Raw genomic sequence first — 23,366 nt, forward strand, 5'->3', positions numbered from 1 at the left:
ACACAGTGCCATATTTATAACAGAAAAATACTGCCATTTATTTAAATTGGAGAAAATGAAAGTGACGAAACACGAAGAAACATACTTCATAAAATATTAAGACATAATTGGCTTAATTGAAAATGGATAAAAACATTGGCTCCATGTTTCATACAAAGATATATTTATTTACTTTAAATTTCTCGTATTTGAAAAAATGACAGTATTTAAGTTATAATATAAATAGGGCATAGTGTCTACTGCGCACTGGGAGCAAGAGGCCTGCTCTCTGTAAATGCAACACTGTGAAATGGGATCCAGCTACAATGAAGAGTTAACTGAATTGTTAAGTTAACTCTTCATTTTAATACCATCTGAAAGCATTCAGAAACATCATTCTGTTCTCATGCTCCAATACTGAGTTGACAAAGAACTTTTAGTTATGATTTAAATATCTCAGTACTTCAGGTCTTCACCTCTGTGCCCTGGGTCATAAATATGACTCCTGACTGCCCATTATCAGGCTCTGCTATCTGCAGCTTGAAGATCATAATGTAAAATAAACACAGCCTTCCCTTAACTTTAAAAGGAAAATGTGACCCTGTGCTTATTTAAAAATAAACTCAAGAATCTGAGCTACTTTGAAGGTGTCTTTGAGCTACTGGTAGCTCGAGATTGACTGGTTGGAGATACTCGTCTTAGAAAGATGGGGTATGATGTGTATAAAATCAAGTGCACAGAAATTAGGACCAATTTGAGTCAAAAGAATGCTATAATCTATGACACGTCAGGAGGATGGGGCAGATGTCCCAGAGGCATTTTAGCTCAGAAAGGTGTTAATTATAATGGAGCTGTATTAGACTACATCATACTAAAGTGGTCAGACAAGAGCTGTGAAGTATTTACAATTGCAGTGATCATACAATAATAAAGATTGGAAATGGATTGCTTCCACAAGTCAAATAAGAAAGCAGATTTGTAACCCCCTGTATCAGAGATACTGACATGGAGACTATTTACATCCTTTCCTGCAAAATAGCTGGCCTAAAGAGGATTTTTAAACGCTTAACATTTCTGTTGCAAGAACATAATATTACAATTATCACCTTACAATAAACCTGAGCTACAGATGATGTGGTTTTGAATGACTATTTGGTTTTTAATCAAGAAGCTGTTAAAGTCTTTTAAGGCAGACTAGCTGGTGTCCTTTTTTACCTTAGTGGCCATTAAGTAAATAACTAAGAGCTTTCCAACTGTTAATTAATTTACAGATAATTTAACTATTGCTCTTTTTGGTCTCTGCTGTATGGAATCCTCTAATGTGATGATTAAAGGTACTGGTTTGGTAATTATGAATGCATACTTTTCTCCCACAAAATCACAGGCATTGGTACTTAGAGACTTGACCATTCTTCTTGAAAGAATTTGTTCTATGTTCGCCACATTTCCAATCCTTTTGCTCGCAGATTTCAATGCGAAAATACCTATGAGATCTGAATTTAATTACTTTCAGAGAACAAATGAAAATGGCATGGGGGATCTTTGATATCTTCTCGGGGGATGTCAGGAGATGAAAGAGGGGAGGGAATGTCAGTGGTAAAAAACTAGGTGAGTTACTAGATGCACTGAATAGAATTGTAAATGGGCACTGTAAAAGTGATAAGCTGTATCAAAATACCTTCCATAATGGTAGATGCTTTTCCCCTATAGATTATGCTTTAATATCTTTTGAAGACTACCATTTGGTAGTAAATCTTGTAATTGGGGTTAGGAGCTGTAGTGATCACAAGCAGCTGCATTTTTCCTAACTTGGGATTTGTCAAAAAGATTAATATGAAAGAGTGCTAATGAGATCAGGTGCCTCAATGGTGGAAAGTTAATATAGTCAGCAATATTAAAAAAACAGATCCTTGAGATGATGTGTTCCACCACATTTAAATAAAGACCTACCAACAAGAGCTATAATGGAGGAATATAATCATTTTATAATTAGAGTTAGGACTGTTGCTGTGAAAGGGGCGACTAAAGGCTATTGGGCTAATGATAAGCTGAGCTTGCAAAAGAAGTTGGTGAAATAGAACTTAATAGACAAATTAGAAAAACTTTTAAACACAAACTAGGCCACATGGAGGATGCTATTAAACAACTTAAGAGGACATTTAGAATAGGAATAAGAAGATTCATTTGGGAGGAGAAACAGAATGCACAGGCTCAAGTTATTACAGCTCTTTGAGAAAGTAAATCACAGTGTTTTTGGAGACTGGTTACCGAAAGGTCTAGCAGTGTAAAACACTGTGTACACCTCTCCTGTGAAAGAGGAGGAGGATTGGACACAATATATCTGTAATCTATATAAAATGAAAAATAATTATAAGAACTCTGCACCAGATATGTCTGTTACCTCACTGAGAACGTTTCTGGTAATATTGAGGACCACATCTCCCCTGTACTAGAAATCCAAAAGACTATAAAGTGCTTAAACAGGTTACTGGCACAAGGGCCAGATGGGCTTACTGCTAACATACTAAAACTGGATGTAGATTTGTGGGCCCTAGTACTCTGTGTTTTTGTCTCTGGTATAAGATCGCATACAATCCCAGCAACATGGAAATAAAGTATGATGGTCCCAATTTACAAAAAAGGGGTCAAGAGAGTTACCTTAGAATTATAGAATAACTCTCCTTGACATATTGAGTAAAATAAATGCAAAACATCTACTGAGTGCTTTAGAAGAATTGGTGGATAGAGTCTGTACTCCTCATTATACAACTTGATTTCGGAAGACAGCACTCTACGGTTGATGGATGATTTGCCCTGAAAGCACATGTTAAGGAATACTATGGGAAAAAAATGTCAGCCTCTCTCTTTGCAGTTCTTCAAGCTTTATCATCAGCAACTGACACAATTAATCGTTCACTTCTCTGGGCTAAAAAAGCAAGTTTGAAAGTGCCACTTGTCCTGCTGAAATTGATGATGCTTCTCCATGAAGATTCATGGACAAAAGTGGAACTAGTAAGCAATGGCAGTTCCTAGTTCCACTGTTGTTCACTATATATGTAGCGGGTGCTCCGAATTTTCCTGCCCTTCCTCAAGATTTTCCTCCCAAATTAGGGTGAAAATCAGGATCCTCAATGTTCTAAGCAGATGACACAGCTATACTTTATTTGACCCCCATGGGCCTGCAGAAGCAATTAACTCCCTTTGACTATTATTGTAAAGTAAATGATTTGATTATACATCGCAATGACAAGAATAATTGTATTTTCCAATAAAAGTCAGGTTCATAGGATGAAGTGGTGGCTATATGGGATTCAGGTGGAGTACATATATCTTGGCCTATTTCAAACAAGTCTTAATTATAAACCCCACATAGGGTCCTGTGCTTATGCTCTCTCTGATTCCAAATTAGCCACTATAGCTTAGGAGCATCTGAGTGGCTAATGCCAGCAGGTGACGTCAGAGACCCCTCCTGATAGGTGTATACTGGGTTAGGTAGGCAATCCCCCTCTCAGGTCTATTTAGGGTCTCTCCTCTGGGTTTTTCCTCAGATTCGGTTTGCAAGACTCCACCTGGACTCCTCTGCATCCTCTGGTTAATCTTCTGACTGTCAGATCAAACACAGAATGCTCCAGTAACACTGTAACTGCAACAAAGTATCCAAGAAGGCTAATGCAACTCTGCAACTTCAACTCCTGCCAGCAACTGCAACAGTTTCCAGGTTGTGCACGCTCTGAGGACTAACAGTCTTCATTCTCCACCAGAAGGACTGAAGGAATCTCCTGTGGAGTGACAGAGTTACTTCCCTGCTTCAGCAGGTACCTCTCTCCAACGACAACCAGTACTCTGGGACTCCTCTCCTGTCAACAAGCATGATCCCTGGAACACAGGTGGTAGACCGAAGTGATCCTGACTGTCCAAAGGTCCAGCTTTCCAAATTTGTTAGAGGAGAGGGCTTGCCTCCCTGTGCCAGACAGTACCGCTGTTCACAGCATGTTCTGCAGCACCTTGGGCTTCTCTGCACTTCTTCTAGAAATCCTTCGTGCACAGCGTAGCCCAGGTCCCCAGCACTCTATCCTGCGACGCTCAGCTCCCTGAGTTGTTCTCCGGCAGCATGGGATCTCTTTGTGTAGTGCTGCGACAACCGCTTTTTGCAACTCCTTTGTCCTCATGTTCTGGGTCTTCTGTGGGTGCACCCTGGTCTTCTGAGGGCTCTTTAAAGTGCTGAGAGCCCCCTCTGTCTCCTCAGTCCGAGCTGAGACACCCAGGTCCCTCCTGGGCCCAGGTAGCTCCTATTCTTACCAACCACGACATTTGCGTGAGCCAAGGCCTGTTGGTGTAATCCAATGACGAAAACCAGCCTGCATCCAACATCTCAACGTGGAACATCTCTTGCACCAAGCAGGAACCCGTAGCTGTCTTCTTTGGTGCATTTCTGACTTTTCCTTGCACCTTCATCCGGGTTAGCAGGGGCTCCTGTTTTTCCGGGACTCTTCATAGACTTCTGGACTTGGTCTCCTCTCTCTGCAGGTCTTAAGGTCCAGGAATCCATTGTTGGTGTCTTGCAGTCTTGCTTGGTGTAGGATGTTGGCTCTGTATGTGCTATTTCAAAGTAAGGAATAGCATGCCCCTTAGAGGTAAAATAGTGGTAAAAAGAGATAATACTAATGCTCTATTTTGTGGTAGTGTGGTCGAGCAGTAGGCTTATCCAAGGAGTAGTGTTAAGCATTTGTTGTACATCCACATAGACAATAAATGAGGTACACACACTCAGAGACAAATCCAGCCAATAGGTTTTGTTATAGAAAAATATATTTTCTTAGTTTTCTTTTAAGAACCACAGGTTCAAATTTCACATGTAATAGCTTGTTTGGAAGGTATTGCAGGTAAGTACTCTAGGAACTTTGAATCATTACATTAGCATGAATACTTTTGTCATAAAAGACAATAAGCTGTTTTAAAAGTGGACACACTGCAATTTTCACAGTTCCTGGGGGAGGTAAGTTATTGTTAGTTTTCACAGGTAAGTAAGTCACTTACAGTTCTCAGTTTTTGGTCCAAGGTAGCCCACCGTTGGGGGTTCAGAGCAACCCCAAAGTTATCACACTAGCAGCTCAGGGCCGGTCAGGTGCAAAGGTCAAAGAGGTGCCCAAAACACATAGGCTATAATGGAGAGAAGGGGGTGCCCCGGTTCCAGTCTGCCAGCAGGTAAGTACCCGCGTCTTCGGAGGGCAGACCAGGGGGGTTTTGTAGGGCACCGGGGGGGACACAAAGTAGCACAGAAAGTACACCCTCAGCAGCGCGGGGGCGGCCGGGTGCAGTGTGCAAACACGCGTCGGGTTTCCTTCAGGTTTCAATGGGAGACCAAGGGGTCTCTTCAGCGATGCAGGCAGGCAAGGGGGGGGCTCCTCGGGGTAGCCACCACCTGGGCAAGGGAGAGGGCCTCCTGGGGGTCACTCCTGCACAGAAGTTCTGTTTCTTTAGGGGCTGGGGGCTGCGGGTGCAGGGCCTTTTCCAGCCGTCGGGAAATGGAGTTCAGACAGTCGCGGTCAGGGGGAGCCTGGGGATTCCCTCTGCAGGCGTCGCTGTGGGGGCTCAGGGGGGACAACTTTGGTTACTCACAGTCGTAGAGTCGCCGGAGGGTCCTCCCTGAGTTGGTTGTTCTCCACCAGTCGAGTCGGGGTCGCCGGGTGCAGTGTTGCAAGTCTCACGCTTCTTGCGGGGAATTGCAGGGGTCTTTAAATCTGCTCCTTGTAACAAAGTTGCAGTTCTTTTGGAGCAGTGCCGCTGTCCTCGGGAGTTTCTTGTCTTTTTCGAAGCAGGGAAGTCCTCAGAGGATTCAGAGGTCGCTGGTCCCTTGGAAAGCGTCGCTGGAGCAGGTTCTTTGGAAGGCAGGAGACAGGCCGGTAAGTCTGGGGCCAAGGCAGTTGGTGTCTTCTGGTCTACCTCTGCAGGGGTCTTTCAGCTCGGCAGTCCTTCTTCTTGTAGTTGCAGGAATCTAAATCTTTAGGTTCAGGGAAGCCCTTAAATACTAAATTTAAGGGCGTGTTTAGGTCTGGGGGGTTAGTAGCCAATGGCTACTAGCCCTGAGGGTGGGTACACCCTCTTTGTGCCTCCTCCCAAGGGGAGGGGGTCACATCCCTAATCCTATTGGGGGAATCCTCCATCTGCAAGATGGAGGATTTCTAAAAGTTAGAGTCACCTCAGCTCAGGACACCTTAGGGGCTGTCCTGACTGGCCAGTGACTCCTCCTTGTTATTCTCATTATTTTCTCCGGCCTTGCCGCCAAAAGTGGGGGCCGGGGCCGGAGGGGGCGGGCAACTCCACTAGCTGGAGTGTCCTGCGGGGCTGTGACAAAGAGGTGAGCCTTTGAGGCTCACCGCCAGGTGTTACAGCTCCTGCCTGGGGGAGGTGTTAGCATCTCCACCCAGTGCAGGCTTTGTTACTGGCCTCAGAGTGACAAAGGCACTCTCCCCATGGGGCCAGCAACATGTCTCTAGTGTGGCAGGCTGCTGGAACCAGTCAGCCTACACAGATAGTCGGTTAAGTTTCAGGGGGCACCTCTAAGGTGCCCTCTGTGGTGTATTTTACAATAAAATGTACACTGGCATCAGTGTGCATTTATTGTGCTGAGAAGTTTGATACCAAACTTCCCAGTTTTCAGTGTAGCCATTATGGTGCTGTGGAGTTTGTGTAAAACAGACTCCCAGACCATATACTCTTATGGCTACCCTGCACTTGCAATGTCTAAGGTTTTGCTTAGACACTGTAGGGGCACAGTGCTCATGCACTGGTACCCTCACCTATGGTATAGTGCACCCTGCCTTAGGGCTGTAAGGCCTGCTAGAGGGGTGTCTTACCTATACTGCATAGGCAGTGAGAGGCTGGCATGGCACCCTGAGGGGAGTGCCATGTCGACTTACTCATTTTGTTCTCACTAGCACACACAAGCTGGTAAGCAGTGTGTCTGTGCTGAGTGAGGGGTCTCTTAGGGTGGCATAATACATGCTGCAGCCCTTATAGACCTTCCATGCCATCAGGGCCCTTGGTACCAGAGGTACCAGTTACAAGGGACTTATCTGGATGCCAGGGTGTGCCAATTGTGGAATCAAAAGTACAGGTTAGGGAAAGAACACTGGTGCTGGGGCCTGGTTAGCAGGCCTCAGCACACTTTCAATTCAAAACATAGCATCAGCAAAGGCAAAAAGTCAGGGGGTAACCATGCCAAGGAGGCATTTCCTTACACAACCCCCCCCCAAACGAAAGAGGATGAGACTAACCTTTCCCAAGAGAGTCTTCATTTTCTAAGTGGAAGAACCTGGAAAGGCCATCTGCATTGGCATGGGCAGTCCCAGGTCTGTGTTCCACTATAAAGTTCATTCCCTGTAGGGAGATGGACCACCTCAACAGTTTTGGATTTTCACCTTTCATTTGCATCAGCCATCTGAGAGGTCTGTGGTCAGTCTGAACTAGGAAGTGAGTACCAAAGAGGTATGGTCTCAGCTTCTTCAGGGACCAAACCACAGCAAAGGCCTCCCTCTCAATGGCACTCCAACGCTGCTCCTTGGGGAGTAACCTCCTGCTAATGAAAGCAACAGGCTGGTCAAGGCCATCATCATTTGTTTGGGACAAAACTGCCCCTATCCCATGTTCAGAGGCATCGGTTTGCACAATGAACTGCTTGGGGTAATCTGGAGCTTTTAGAACTGGTGCTGTGCACATAGCTTGTTTCAGGGTGTCAAAGGCCTGTTGGCATTCTACAGTCCAGTTTACTTTCTTGGGCATTTTCTTGGAGGTGAGTTCTGTGAGGGCTGTCACAATGGATCCATATCCCTTCACAAACCTCCTATAGTACCCAGTCAAGCCAAGGAATGCCCTGACTTGAGTCTGGGTTTTTGGAGCTGCCCAGTCCAGAATAGTCTGGATCTTAGGCTGGAGTGGCTGAACTTGGCCTCCACCTACAAGGTGTCCCAAGTAAACCACAGTTCCCTGCCCTATCTGGCATTTGGATACATTGATAGAGAGGCCTGCAGATTGCAGGGCCTTCAAAACCCTCTTCAGGTGGACCAGGTGATCCTGCCAGGTGGAGCTGAAGACAGCAATATCATCCAGATAAGCTGCACTAAAGGATTCCAACCCAGCAAGGACTTGATTCACCAACCTTTGGAAGGTGGCAGGGGCATTCTTTAAACCAAAGGGCATTACAGTGAACTGATAATGCCCATCCGGTGTGGAGAATGCTGTCTTTTCTTTTGCTCCAGGGGCCATTTTGATTTGCCAGTACCCTGCTGTTAAGTCAAAGGTACTTAAAAATTTGGCAGCCCCTAATTTGTCTATTAGCTCATCAGCTCTAGGAATGGGATGAGCATCTGTCTTGGTGACAGAGTTGAGACCTCTGTAGTCCACACAAAACCTCATCTCTCTCTTTCCTTCTTTGGTGTGAGGTTTGGGGACTAAGACCACTGGGCTAGCCCAGGGGCTGTCAGAGTACTCAATTACTCCCAATTCCAGCATCTTGTGGACTTCCACCTTGATGCTTTCCTTAACTTGGTCAGACTGTCTAAATATTTTGTTTTTGACAGGCATGCTGTCTCCTGTGTCCACATCATGGGTACACAGGTGTGTCTGACCAGGGGTTAGGGAAAAGAGTTCAGCAAACTGCTGCAGGACCTTCCTGCAGTCAGACTGTTGTTGGCTAGAGAGGGTGTCTGAGTAGATCACTCCATCTACTGAGCCATCTTTAGGGTCTGATGAGAGGAGATCAGGGAGAGGTTCATTCTCAGCTTCCTGGTCCTCATCTGTTACCATCAACAGATTTACATCAGCCCTGTCATGGAAGAGCTTAAGGCGGTTCACATGGATCACCCTCTTGGGGCTCCTGCTTGTGCCCAGGTCCACCAGGTAGGTGACCTGACTCTTCCTCTCTAGTACTGGGTAAGGGCCACTCCATTTGTCCTGAAGTGCCCTGGGAGCCACAGGCTCCAGAACCCAGACTTTCTGCCCTGGTTGAAATTCAACCAGTGCAGCCTTTTGGTCATACCACAACTTCTGGAGTTGTTGGCTGGCCTCAAGGTTTTTACTTGCCTTTTCCATGTACTCTGCCATCCTTGAGCGAAGGCCAAGTACATAGTCCACTATGTCTTGTTTAGGCTCATGAAGAGGTCTCTCCCAGCCTTCTTTAACAAGAGCAAGTGGTCCCCTTACAGGGTGGCCAAACAGAAGTTCAAAGGGTGAGAATCCTACTCCCTTCTGAGGCACCTCTCTGTAAGCGAAAAGCAGACATGGCAGGAGGACATCCCATCTCCTTTTGAGTTTTTCTGGGAGCCCCATGATCATGCCCTTTAATGTCTTGTTGAATCTCTCAACAAGGCCATTAGTTTGTGGATGATATGGTGTAGTGAATTTGTAAGTCACTCCACACTCATTCCACATGTGTTTTAGGTATGCTGACATGAAGTTGGTACCTCTGTCAGACACCACCTCCTTAGGGAAACCCACTCTGGTAAAGATACCAATGAGGGCCTTGGCTACTGCAGGGGCAGTAGTCGACCTAAGGGGAATAGCTTCAGGATACCTAGTAGCATGATCCACTACTACTAGGATGTACATATTTCCTGAGGCTGTGGGAGGTTCTAGTGGACCAACTATGTCCACACCCACTCTTTCAAAGGGGACCCCCACCACTGGAAGTGGAATGAGGGGGGCCTTTGGATGCCCACCTGTCTTACCACTGGATTGACAGGTGGGGCAGGAGAGGCAAAACTCCTTAACCTTCTGGGACATATTGGGCCAGTAGAAGTGGTTGACTAACCTCTCCCACGTCTTGGTTTGTCCCAAATGCCCAGCAAGGGGAATATCATGGGCTAAGGTCAGAATAAACTCTCTGAAACCCTGAGGCACTACCACTCTCCTAGTGGCACCAGGTTTGGGATCTCTTGCCTCAGTGTACAGGAATCCATCTTCCCAATAGACCCTATATGTTCCATTTTTCTTGCCTTTGGACTCTTCAGCAGCTTGCTGCCTAAGGCCTTCAAGAGAGGGACAGGTTTCTTGTCCCTTACACAACTCTTCCCTTTAGGGTCCCCCTGGGCCCAAGAGCTCAACCTGATAAGGTTCCAGCTCCATAGGCTCAGTTCCCTCAGAGGGCAGAACTTCTTCCTGAGAAGAGAGGTTCTCTTTTTGGTGTTGTGTTGCAGCTGGTTTCCCAGCTGACTTTCCTTTTCTCTTGGTAGGCTGGGCCATTTTTCCAGACTCCAGCTCTACTTTTTCACCCTGTGCCTTGCACTGTGCCCTAGTCTTGACACACACCAGTTCAGGGATACCCAGCATGGCTGCATGGGTTTTCAGTTCTACCTCAGCCCATGCTGAGGACTCCAGGTCATTTCCAAGCAAACAGTCTACTGGGATATTTGAGGAGACCACCACCTGTTTCAGGCCTTTGACCCCTCCCCACTCTAAAGTTACCATAGCCATGGGATGTACTTTAGTCTGATTGTCAGCGTTGGTGACTGGGTAAGTTTGTCCAGCCAGGTATTGGCCAGGGGAAACCAGTTTCTCTGTCACCATGGTGACACTGGCACCTGTATCCCTCAGGCCCTCTACACTTGTCCCATTAATTAAGAGCTGCTGCCTGTATTTTTGCATGTTAGGGGGCCAGGCAGCCAGTGTGGCTAAATCCACCCCACCCTCAGAGACTAATGTAGCTTCAGTGTGACACCTGATTTGCTCTGGGCACACTGTTGATCCCACTTGGAGACTGGCCATTCCAGTTTTAGCTGGATGGGAGTTAGAAGTGGTATCTTTCTTGGGACAGGCCTTGTCTCCAGTTTGGTGTCCAGACTGACTACAGTTACGACACCAGGCCTTTTTGGGATCAAAGTTTTTACCCTTGTACCCAGAATTGTTTTGTGAAGAGGCTCTGGGCCCACCCTCCTGTGCAGGTTTTTGGGGGCCTGTAGAAGACTCTTTACTATCTTTGTTTTTGGCTGTCTCACCACCTTTCCCCTGGGGAGGTTTTGTGACCCCTTTCTTTTGGTCACCCCCTGTGGAAGTTTTGGACACCCTAGTCTTGACCCAATGGTCCGCCTTCTTTCCCAATTCTTGGGGAGAAATTGGTCCTAGGTCCACCAGATGCTGATGCAGTTTATCATTGAAACAATTACTTAATAGGTGTTCTTTCACAAATAAATTGTACAGCCCATCATAATCATTTACACCATTGCCTTGAATCCAACCATCTAGTGTTTTTACTGAGTAGTCTACAAAGTCAACCCAGGTCTGGCTCGAGGATTTTTGAGCCCCCCTGAATCTAATGAATCTAATCCTATACTCCTCAGTGGAGAATCCAAAGCCCTCAATCAGGGTACCCTTCATGAGGTCATAAGATTCTGCATCTTTTTTAGAGAGTGTGAGGAGTCTATCCCTACACTTTCCTGTGAACATTTCCCAAAGGAGAGCACCCCAGTGAGATTTGTTCACTTTTCTGGTTTCACAAGCCCTCTCAAAAGCTGTGAACCATTTGGTGATGTCATCACCATCTTCATATTTAGTTACAATCCCTTTGGGGATTTTCAACATGTCAGGAGAATCTCTGACCCTAGTTATGTTGCTGCCACCATTGATGGGTCCTAGGCCCATCTCTTGTCTTTCCCTTTCTATGGCTAGGATCTGTTTTTCCAAAGCCAATCTTTTGGCCATCCTGGATAACTGGATGTCCTCTTCACTGGGGTTATCCTCAGTGATTTCAGAGAGGCTGGACCCTCCTGTGAGGGAGCCAGCATCTCTGACTATTATTTTTGGAGTCAGGGCTTGAGAAGCCCTGTTCTCCCTAGATAGGACTGGTGGAGGGGATTCTTCCTCCAGTTCACTATCATCCTCCTCTGTGTTATCCACAGAGGGGTTGGCTCTATCATACTCTGCCAACAGCTCCTGGAGCTGTACTTTGGTAGGTCTGGAGCCCATTGTTATTTTTCTTATGTTACAGAGTGACCTTAGCTCTTTCATCTGGAGATGGAGGTAAGGTGTGGTGTCGAGTTCCACCACATTCATCTCTGTACTAGACATTATTCTTCTAAAAGTTGGAATGCTTTTAAGAATCTAAAACTAGTTCTAGAATCTAATTCAAACTTTTACAAACTTTTAAACTCTAAAAGAAATGCTAACAGGGACTAACACAAGGCCCTAGCAGGACTTTTAAGAATTTAGAAAACTTTTCAAATTGCAAAAATCAATTTCTAATGACAATTTTGGAATTTGTTGTGTGATCAGGTATTGGCTGAGTAGTCCAGCAAATGCAAAGTCTTGTATCCCACCGCTGCCACCAATGTAGGATGTTGGCTCTGTATGTGCTATTTCAAAGTAAGGAATAGCATGCACAGAGTCCAAGGGTTCCCCTTAGAGGTAAAATAGTGGTAAAAAGAGATAATACTAATGCTCTATTTTGTGGTAGTGTGGTCGAGCAGTAGGCTTATCCAAGGAGTAGTGTTAAGCATTTGTTGTACATCCACATAGACAATAAATGAGGTACACACACTCAGAGACAAATCCAGCCAATAGGTTTTGTTATAGAAAAATATATTTTCTTAGTTTATTTTAAGAACCACAGGTTCAAATTTCACATGTAATAGCTTGTTTGGAAGGTATTGCAGGTAAGTACTCTAGGAACTTTGAATCATTACATTAGCATGAATACTTTTGTCATAAAACACAATAAGCTGTTTTAAAAGTGGACACAGTGCAATTTTCACAGTTCCTGGGGGAGGTAAGTTATTGTTAGTTTTCACAGGTAAGTAAGTCACTTACAGTTCTCAGTTTTTGGTCCAAGGTAGCCCACCGTTGGGGGTTCAGAGCAACCCCAAAGTTATCACACTAGCAGCTCAGGGCCGGTCAGGTGCAAAGGTCAAAGAGGTGCCCAAAACACAAAGGCTATAATGGAGAGAAGGGGGTGCCCCGGTTCCAGTCTGCCAGCAGGTAAGTACCCGCGTCTTCGGAGGGCAGACCAGGGGGGTTTTGTAGGGCACCGGGGGGGACACAAAGTAGCACAGAAAGTACACCCTCAGCAGCGCGGGGGCGGCCGGGTGCAGTGTGCAAACACGCGTCGGGTTTCCTTCAGGTTTCAATGGGAGACCAAGGGGTCTCTTCAGCGATGCAGGCAGGCAAGGGGGGGGCTCCTCGGGTAGCCACCACCTGGGCAAGGGAGAGGGCCTCCTGGGGGTCACTCCTGCACAGAAGTTCCGTTTCTTTAGGGGCTGGGGGCTGCGGGTGCAGGGCCTTTTCCAGCCGTCGGGAAATGGAGTTCAGACAGTCGCGGTCAGGGGGAGCCTGGGGATTCCCTCTGCAGGCGTCGCTGTGGGGGCTCAGGGGGGACAACTTTGGTTACTCACAGTCGTAGAGTCGCCGGAGGGTCCTCCCTGAGTTGGTTGTTCTCCACCAGTCGAGTCGGGGTCGCCGGGTGCAGTGTTGCAAGTCTCACGCTTCTTGCGGGGAATTGCAGGGGTCTTTAAATCTGCTCCTTGTAACAAAGTTGCAGTTCCTTTGGAGCAGTGCCGCTGTCCTCGGGAGTTTCTTGTCTTTTTCGAAGCAGGGCAGTCCTCAGAGGATTCAGAGGTCACTGGTCCCTTGGAAAGCGTCGCTGGAGCAGGTTCTTTGGAAGGCAGGAGACAGGCCGGTAAGTCTGGGGCCAAGGCAGTTGGTGTCTTCTGGTCTTCCTCTGCAGGGGTCTTTCAGCTCGGCAGTCCTTCTTCTTGTAGTTGCAGGAATCTAAATCTTTAGGTTCAGGGAAGCCCTTAAATACTAAATTTAAGGGCGTGTTTAGGTCTGGGGGGTTAGTAGCCAATGGCTACTAGCCCTGAGGGTGGGTACACCCTCTTTGTGCCTCCTCCCAAGGGGAGGGGGTCACATCCCTAATCCTATTGGGGGAATCCTCCATCTGCAAGATGGAGGATTTCTAAAAGTTAGAGTCACCTCAGCTCAGGACACCTTAGGGGCTGTCCTGACTGGCCAGTGACTCCTCCTTGTTATTCTCATTATTTTCTCCGGCCTTGCCGCCAAAAGTGGGGGCCGGGGCCGGAGGGGGCGGGCAACTCCACTAGCTGGAGTGTCCTGCGGGGCTGTGACAAAGGGGTGAGCCTTTGAGGCTCACCGCCAGGTGTTACAGCTCCTGCCTGGGGGAGGTGTTAGCATCTCCACCCAGTGCAGGCTTTGTTACTGGCCTCAGAGTGACAAAGGCACTCTCCCCATGGGGCCGGCAACATGTCTCTAGTGTGGCAGGCTGCTGGAACCAGTCAGCCTACACAGATAGTCGGTTAAGTTTCAGGGGGCACCTCTAAGGTGCCCTCTGTGGTGTATTTTACAATAAAATGTACACTGGCATCAGTGTGCATTTATTGTGCTGAGAAGTTTGATACCAAACTTCCCAGTTTTCAGTGTAGCCATTATGGTGCTGTGGAGTTCGTGTAAAACAGACTCCCAGACCATATACTCTTATGGCTACCCTGCACTTACAATGTCTAAGGTTTTGCTTAGACACTGTAGGGGCACAGTGCTCATGCACTGGTACCCTCACCTATGGTATAGTGCACCCTGCCTTAGGGCTGTAAGGCCTGCTAGAGGGGTGTCTTACCTATACTGCATAGGCAGTGAGAGGCTGGCATGGCACCCTGAGGGGAGTGCCATGTCGACTTACTCATTTTGTTCTCACTAGCACACACAAGCTGGTAAGCAGTGTGTCTGTGCTGAGTGAGGGGTCTCTTAGGGTGGCATAATACATGCTGCAGCCCTTAGAGACCTTCCCTGGCATCAGGGCCCTTGGTACCAGAGGTACCAGTTACAAGGGACTTATCTGGATGCCAGGGTGTGCCAATTGTGGAATCAAAAGTAGAGGTTAGGGAAAGAACACTGGTGCTGGGGCCTGGTTAGCAGGCCTCAGCACACTTTCAATTCAAAACATAGCATCAGCAAAGGCAAAAAGTCAGGGGGTAACCATGCCAAGGAGGCATTTCCTTACACTTGGCTTTTGCATAATCCTTTACCACGACTTCTAGTGTGTTCTGAGGAAACTTGCAGTACTTTACTCCTGTTTTCCTGAGCTCTTGGGTGGGGTATTTTACTTACCTTTGTGTTCCTCTACACACTACACTTGCCTAGGGGGGAAACCGACATTCGCATTCCACTATTTTAGTATATGGTCTGTGTTGCCCCTAGGCTCATTGCAACCTACTGTGTTTTTCACTGCACTATTTTCTGACTGATAACTTACCTGATTTTGGTTACTAGTGTATATAGTGTGTATAATACATACCTCCAGAGGGAGTATAGGTTCTAAGATATGTTTGGCCTTGTGTCACTAAAATAAAGTACCTGTATTTGTGGTAACACTGAGTATTGTCTTTCTTGTGTATAAGTACTGTGTGACTATAGTGGTACTGCAAGAGCTTTACATGTCTCCTACTTCAGGCTTGGCTGCTCTGCTACAGCTACCTCTAGACAGCCTAAGCTGCTAGATACTGCCACTATTTCACTAAGGTGGATTACTGGACCTGGTATAAGGTGTAAGTATCTCTGGTATCCACTACAAACCAGGCCAGCTTCTCACAAGGGCCGCCTTGGAAACTCCAACACGTAAAATTACTGACATTGCTCATTCTCTGTAGAGACGAGCAGATCTAACCTAGGTTCTCCACACTGCTGAAAGAGACCTTGTGCCACTTCCTGATGAAGACTCTACTCATGATCGACCAGGCATTGTTGGCTGAGTTTGTCCGCTCTGGCGTTCGGAGAGCCCACCAGGTGTTGAACCACCAGGGAAATGTCCTGATGTTCCAGCCATGTCCAGAGGTGCAGAGCCTCCTGACAAAGGGTCCATGACCCCACCCCGCCCTGCTTGTTGCAGTACCACATGGTGATGGTTTGTCTGTCAACGCCTGCAGTACTTTCCCTTTGAGAGAGGGAATTAGTGCTTTTAATGCCAGTCTGATCACCTTAAGCTCCAAAAGATGGATGTGGAGTTCGGACTCTGCCAGAGACCAGACAGCTCTGATCTCCACCTCGCCCATGTAGCCGCCCCATCCCAGGAGTGACTCATCTGTCACTACTCTCAGCTCTGGTTGAGGAAGGGAGAGGGATCTGCCTCTGACCCAATCGCGGTTCAAGAGCCACCACTGTCGATCTTGCGCAGTTCCGTTTGAGATCTGGACCATGTTGGACAGATTCTCCTGACGTTGCACCCACTGGAACTTCAGGTCCCACTGCAGAGCCCCCATATGCCATCTGGCATGTGTCACCAGCAGGATGCAGGAGGTCATGAGGCCCTACAGTCTGAGTCATTCTCACCGAAATCCAGAATAGAGGCAGGAACATCGGTATCATAGTCTGAATATCCTGGACTCGCCATTCGGGAGGATAATCCTGAAACTGCACCATGTCCATAACAGTTTTGATGTAAGGGAGCGTCTGAGAGGGAGCCAGGTGTGACTTTGGCATGTTTGTAGTGAACCCCAGCAAATGCAGGAGGGCCGCCATAGTCTGGAGGTGGAAGACTACATCCTTGGGCGAGCCCACCTTCAACAGGCAATTTTCAAGGTATGGGAAAACTGAAACCCCTGACCTGTGCAGATGAGCTGCGACCACCACCATCACCTTGGTGAACAACTGAGGGTCGCTGATAAGGCCAAAGGGGAGCATGGTGAACTGAAAACGCTTGTGGACTACTGTGAACCACAAGTAGCGTCTGGGGACAGGCAGGTCGGGACTATGAAAAATAGGGGTCCAGCAAGTCCAACACGACCATCCAGCCTCCTGGGTCCAGGGCAGATTGAACCTGAGCCAGAATGAGCATTTTGAACTTCTCCTTCTTGAGGAAGAGACAGAGGGACTGAAGGTCTAGGATAGGGCAGAGGCCCTTGTCCTTTTTGGGCACCAGAAAGTAGCGAGAGTAACAACCAAAACATACTTCTGGCACAGGGACCCTCTCTATGGCTCCTTCGGCAAAGAGAGCTGTCACCTCCTCGCCGAGAAGTACCAAGTGGTCCTCCGTCATCCGATCGTAGGATGGTGGCATGGAGGGTGGGAAAGTCTTGAAGGAGAGGGAGTATGGACTATTTGCAAAACCTACCTGTCTGACGTGATGGACTGCCAGCAGGGCATGTGATGGCGAATCCTGTGACCGACTGGTACCTGGTGGGGAAGCATCAGATTTGGAGGCTGCTGCAGAGAGGGGGGAGATGGACTGGCTAGACCCTAGACACACAAAGGCTAAGCAGCATGCGTGGCACGGTGGCTGGAGGGGGATGGATGTGGTTGGGACACCTTCTGTAGACACGAAAGGGGTTAAAAGCAGACTGAGGAGGGGAGGGTCAGCTTCAAGGCCTAAGTATCTGTCCGTTGCCCCGAACTCCTTAAAGTGCTCAAACGCAGAGTCTGCTTTGTCTCAGAATACACAGGTACCATCAAAGGACATGTCCATTCGGGTGAATTGGACATTCATTGAAAAGCCAGGTGTCCTCAACCAGGCTTGGCACCTCAAGGCCACTGTCAATGAAACCGGTCTGCCTAATGAGTCGGTTGTATTGTGAACTTCTCTGCCTCACTCCCATCAGCAACAGCTTGTGAGAGAATGGCCCGGGCATCCTCCAGGACCTGTGACAGCACCTGCGCAACCATGTTCCATAAAGTATGGGTGTAGTGGCCCAAAAGGTATGCAGTGTTCATGGACAGCAATGACAGGCTGGAGGAAGAAAACATCTTCTTCCCAAGCTGATCCAGCCTCTTGGATTCCCTATCCAGGGGTGCAGAAGGGAATGTGCCTGGGGGCGTGGAGGCTTGGATAACCAAGCTCCCAGGGGTCAGGTGTTGCGTTAGGAACACTGGGTCTTTTGGAGCAGGTCTATGGTGGTGGGCGATAGTAATCTTCAAAGGAGCCCTGGTGCTGGGTTTGGACTTGGTCCCCAGCACAACATCAGTGAGGGCCCCTTTAAAGGGCCAAAGGGGTTCAGAAGTGGAAACCCCAGGCTGAAGCACCTCTGTCAGGAGGTTAGTCCTGACCGCCACTGAACGTAGCTCGAGGCCCTAAACCTTGGATGCTCTTCTTCCCATCACTGAATAGGACACTCCCTCCTCCATAGCCAGGGTATGGGGAGAAAGCATGCCAGTGTCAGGAGAAGTGTCCAGACCACTGACTTCACACAGGTCCATCCTCCAGTCCATGGGAACTTCCAACTGGTATTCCAAGGGGGACAGTGACCCCTCTGAATCCTCACTGTACCCCAACCCAAGAGAATAAGGGTCAGGATTGGACCTTTGGAGCAAGGTCCCTGTCAAAGTCGAAATTAGCACTGGGCAACGTCAGTCCGTCTCCATGTCAGAGTCAGCAATGAAGATGGGGTTGACGCAGACTGGAGGCACAGGCGGAGTCAGGAATGTCAATGTCAGTACCGCCATCAGGGAAGGCAGAGGTGGTGCGACCAATAGCGGTTCGGTGCCAGGAAGGAATCTATAGGTGCTTCGCAGAGCTGATGCCAAAGCTGTAGGTGTGGAACCCGAAGGGGCCCCTGCCATCTATGTGGTTACTCTGGCTCCCAGAAATACGTGGAGACGCAGAGTCAACCCAGATGCAGGTTTCAAGGACAGAGTCCTGGAATGACGAAACTCCTTTTCCCTTGTCGTGTCAGCCGACAGATGGGGTGAAGTCAAAGAATGCTTGTTCTTCTTCAGCTTCTTTTTATGTCTCAACTTACCCGACCGTGCCGAGGACTTGCAGTGGGACGATGAAGAATGGAGGCTCCGCAGCCGTTCTCAGGATCTTCCTCTTGACCGAGATCGGGAGCAGGGCAGAACTGAGCGGCAGGACGCAATGAGCTTTAGGATTCATGGCCTGTTACTCGAAGCATGACTTCAGGTCGTGGTTGCGCTCCAGACACCACTAGCACACAAGGTGAGGATCCGTCACAGACATTGCCTGATAACAGGATCCACGGGGCTTGAACCCAGACTTACGTGAAGACATCCTCAACACACCAGGAGTGTCAACACTCAAAAACTCCTTGACAAAATGTTGAAAAAATATCAGTGAAAAAGTGACTGATGGGTAGCTCTTCTTCAGATCTGCATTGGCTGGAAAGAAAATAACTGACGTCAGCACACTGGGGTGGTGCCTATATTGGCCCCGCAACATTATATCCAGCACACACAATGCTGACGGCGGACACAGAGCCAACTGACGCAATCTGACGGCTCTTGGTCCCAGATATTCCAAGCTCTAACTGAAATGATTGATGTGGTGCCATCGCTCTCACCTAAACTGGCCTTGCTTGGATACACTTTAACTATAGCACAGGAGGAACACCCTGGCTGACACATGAGGCTAGGCTTTTTCTCTCCGCTAACAGCTGTACCTGCGCAGAAGATGTTCACTACTGCTTTCAGGTAAGGCGTAATCACTGGTAGAAATTAGTGTGGGATGTGTGACTGATGTGTCTGCGATGGACAATTTTTTTTTTGTTGCGGTGGTTGGTTCGCATGGATGTAGTTGTCTTTGATTGTCAACGTCCATCTCTATCAGTTCACTGTTTATGCCAAAATAGGATTCTATTGTGTGCTGTATTGTAAAGCATTGTCCTGGGGATTGTTTACGACAATGTTGTTTCCATTGCTTTGTTCTTCTAAGATATTGTAACTACCCAATGAACTAAAAAAAAAACTGACCTATCTCTGGGTCACCTCTTGGTTTTCTGTTCCACATTCAATAATAGTGAGAGAAGAAAATTGCTACTGCCAAGATTTCAAGAAGTTATCATCCGTCATTTACCAGATTTGCTAGTATACAATATGAATTATAATGATGGCTGTTTATGCCATGCTATAAGTAGGTTTTTAGATACTGTGAAGATTAAGTAGGCTGGGGCGGGGTTTGTGTTAAGAACTTGATATCTGGGCTGTCATCTTGTCATCTCTTTAAGCACACTGCACTTTTCAATCTCTCTACCCTTTAAATTTGGTTGTTGGATACTGTTATTATTATTTTTAATATATTTTTATTGTTATCACAACCAACAAACGATGCAATAAAAAAAACAGTACAGACAGTTGCGATTTCCATTGTGCTCCGGGGAGGTAATACAAATTTCTTTGTTTGCTACACTTGCTATGCCCCTGCAGTGCCCACACCCTCGGTGCACGCGCGGCTAAATAGAAGCTCACGCGCCCACAGGGTGCTGGATTGAGGGGGGGGGGTGTCATTGGAGCACAAGTTTAGCATAATATGCAATAAACGGAACAAAACTTAATTAACTAAGAAAAAAAAAAGGAGAGGAGTGAAGTGCGATTAATCAGGAAAAGTGTGAAAGAAGAGTAAGGGGGCCAGAGTAAGGGTAGGGCCGGGCAGAGCGCGCGCGGGGGGATGGGGAAGCCCAGGGAGCGGGGGGAAGGGCAGAGAGGCGAAGCAAGCCTCTCCTGATCCACCAGCCCGAGCAGTCCCGGACCCTGAGGCAGGAGCGAGCCACGGCGCGCCGGAGGAGCACTCCCCAGGGGAGGAGAGGAGGAGTGAGAAGGAAGGGAGGATATGCCGTGGGGAGAGAGGGACAAGGAGGTGGGCCCAGGCGAGGCAAACAGTGTGACCGCTTATGGTCCCTCCAGAGTTAACTATATAGCGATGACCCCTTTAGGTTTTGTGCGGCATAACTGGGCTGACACTAGTGACCAATTCTCCGTTCTTTTATAACATTATTGTGTTGACAGGCCGTCCAAGGGAGACGGAGAGCTACAATCAGTTTATCAAGCGCCCGGCGTAGACCGGTGGGCGCTGTATTCAGGGGGGACGCTTGTCATCTTTACTTTCTAGGATCGTCACGAAGGAGTCCCATGTGTCCAAGCCCTTGACCGGTATCCCTTTTTCGGAGAGGAGCCGCAGCGCCTGCGCCTCAGCCTTGGCCCAGCGCAGCAGCTCAGCTCCCCATTGGCTTACACTCGGGACCCCAGGAGCTTTCCAATGCATGGCTATGAGGCGTCTATACAACACCAGTGCTAGGGCTATACATCTGTTAGTTTGTTTCCGTTTTTTGGGGGGCGCGCAGATTCCCAATAAGCATAATTCAGGTGTGGGGGACAATGTGACGTCAGTCCACTCGGCTAGAGTACTTATTACTTCGTTCCATGCATGTCGGATTGGTGGACAGTCCCATGTCATATGAAAGAAAGTGGCCTCTGTAGTGCCACATCTAGGACAAGTCTGGGGAGAGTGAGGGAACATTTGTGATATACGATGAGGTGATAGGTATGTTTGGTGTAAGTAGTTGAACTGGGTGTAGCGGAAGCGAGTGTTACGTGATACTGCGTGGATCATATCCATAGATATCTGGACCCTCCAGTAACTCTACAAACTGCAACAAGAAAGCAAAGACGATTTCTGCAACATTGTATCTTCAGCAACTGCAACAGTTTCCAGGTCGTGCATCCTCCAATGACTGCCTGTCTTCAGCCTGCACCAGAAGAACAAAGGAATCTCCCTTGAAGTGAAGGAGTCACTTCCCTGCTTCAGCAGGCACCCCTCTGCAGCGACAACCGGTGGTGTGGGTCCCCTCTCCAGACAAAGTGCGTGGATCCAGCAACACAGGAGGTGGACTGAAGTGGTCCCGACAGTCCTAAGGTCCAGCTTTCCAACTTTGGTGGAGGTAAGAGCTTGCCTCCCCACGCAAGACAGTACCCCTGTGCACCGGGTGTTTTGCAGTTGCCAAGGCTTGTGTGAGACCTTCCACAAAGTTCTTCATGCACAGCATAGCTCTGGCCCCCCAGCACTCCTTCCTGCGGCGCACAGCTTCCTGAGTGGGTCTCCGGCAGCATGGGATCCCTTTGTGTAGTGCTGCGTGGGCCTTCATTTGCACCTTCTTTGTCTGTGCTGTGGGACTCCTGTGCACGCTGCCTGGTTTTCTGAGGGCTCTCTGAGTTGCTGAGAGCCCTCTCTGTCTCCCCCTTCTGGGCAGAAGCCACCAGGTCCCTCCTGGTCCCGGGCAGTGCCATTTTCCACTAACCGCGAGCTTTGCATGTGCCAAGGCTTGTTAGCGGAACCCAGCAATGCAAACCAGACTGCAATCTTCCATCCGGCGTGGGACATCATTTGCACCAACCAGGAACCTGCATCCTTCTTCTTGGGTGCAGTACTGACTGTTCTTCACCGGTGGTTCTTCTTTTGCACCTTCAACTGGGTTAGCAGGGGCTCCTGGTCTCCCTGGATTCTTCAGTGCTTCTTGTACTCGGTCCCCTTCTTCCATAGGTCTTCAGGTCCAGGAATCCATTGTTGGTGTCTTGCAGTCTCTTCTGTTTCTTGCATAATCTTCTATCACGTGTTCTTGTGTGTTCTAGGAAACTTACTGTGATTTATTCCTACTTTCCTGGGCTCTGGGGTGGGTTCTATTACTTACCTTTGGTGTTTTCTAATACTCCCAGTGCCCTTCTACACACTACACTTGCCTAGGTGGGAAACCGACTTTCGCATGCCACTATTTTAGTATATGGTTTGTGTCCCCCCTAGACCCATTGCTATCTATTGTGATTTTCACCATTTGCACTGTTCTCTTACTGTTTCTACAGCTATTACTGCACTCTAGTGAATACACTGTGTATATTACTTACCTCCTAAGGGAGTATAGTCTCTAAGGTAGTTTTGGCATTTGTGTCACCAAAATAAGGTACCTTTATTTTTGTAACATTGAGTATTTTCTTTCATGTGTGTAAGTACTGTGTGACTATAGTGGTATTGCATGAGTTTTGCATGTCTCCTAGATAAGCCTTGGCTGCTCAGCTACAGCTACCCCTAGACAGCCTGGCTTCTAGACACTGCCTACATGTCACTAATAAGGGATAACTGGACCTGGTATAAGGTGTGAGTACCTTTGGTACCCACTTCAAACCAGGCAGGCTCCTACAACAGGAAGCACCCATGGACCACACAGCATCTTAAGCATCATTGAGCATCTTCAGCATCCTGTATCCCCTTCTTCTGGGCCACTCCATAGAAGTCATTGGCAGGGCACCCCTGACACTGGACTGGACTGAGGGCTGTTTTTATTGATAAGGTAAATGTTCCTTCGGGCCTTCTTAGTTCCCTTGACGGGCTCCCTACCAGAGTTGGCCATCCAAAGTAATGCTAAGTACCTGCATTCCTCTTTGTCCAAAGTTTTCTTGGAAAGTTTTGTTGAATTCGTTCGCAGTTGAGTGAAAAGTTGTGATTTATTGTTTCTTTAGATATTGATATCTCCGGAAAACCTCTGGTCGATCTTTTTCGTTTTAGTGTCCTTAAAATCATAAAAATATTAGCTACTTTTCTAAATTGGTGTCAGATTTCATGAGTGTTATGTTTCTAACTCTTTCAGTTGCTTTTGTGCTGTTTAATTGCTTTATGG

This window comes from Pleurodeles waltl, chromosome 7, assembly GCF_031143425.1.
Source record: "Pleurodeles waltl isolate 20211129_DDA chromosome 7, aPleWal1.hap1.20221129, whole genome shotgun sequence".
Lineage (NCBI taxonomy): Eukaryota > Metazoa > Chordata > Amphibia > Caudata > Salamandridae > Pleurodeles > Pleurodeles waltl.